We start from the raw sequence: 790 nt of genomic DNA, 5'->3' as shown, positions 1-790 counted from the left end.
ATTAACGGATTATGCGATGTAAATTTTTGTGTTCAGTTAAGAAAGTATTTACCTAGGTAGGTGATTTTGTGTATCAGAATTATGATATTGAACTATATCGTATTTTTTGTCTTTGGGGATTACGGGAAGTTCAACAGACATTCACAAATATATATATCTTTTTTATATAAAGAAGGGATGGTAAGAATATGTGTTCCCAATCCCAAAAAGCAATTAAAAATTTAGTTTGTTAGCTGATACGGAAACAAGGATGATGTATTAATGAATTACATTTGGGGGAGTTGCCAAAGTAGAACGTGATTTTGTAACATAACACATACTCTACTGGAGTAGGTATATCAAATTACGAGATTAGTTTAGAATTTGCTCTGTAGCTTAAGATCAAGTATGACATTTTTGTATTACCGTAAATACAGTGGTGAATATTGTACATACACAGTATAGAGTAATCGAGGAAATTATGAAACTATTTTATGGTGATTTTTATATGAATATATGTATAGTGTATATTGTAACCTATAGCTTAAGGCAATTCATGGGTGTTATTATATCATTGTTCTAGTAATTTGAAAAATGATGACATATAATTATTAGTGACAAACAAACAAACAACTAGAAATGATTTTCTGTCATCTGCATGACTGGCACTGAAATACAGTCACTGTATAATCACTGACTTTTATAGTTCCTGCGAGAAATATCTTCATGTTGAATCATAATGATATCATGACTTTGCATTCTGAATAGTGTTAAAGTTGCATGTTGAGAAGCTTCAGCAGTGTTCTGAAAT

This window comes from Penaeus monodon, chromosome 24 (genome assembly GCF_015228065.2).
Source record: "Penaeus monodon isolate SGIC_2016 chromosome 24, NSTDA_Pmon_1, whole genome shotgun sequence".
NCBI classification, from domain to species: Eukaryota; Metazoa; Arthropoda; class Malacostraca; order Decapoda; family Penaeidae; genus Penaeus; species Penaeus monodon.
This window is presented reverse-complemented; position numbering follows the sequence as displayed.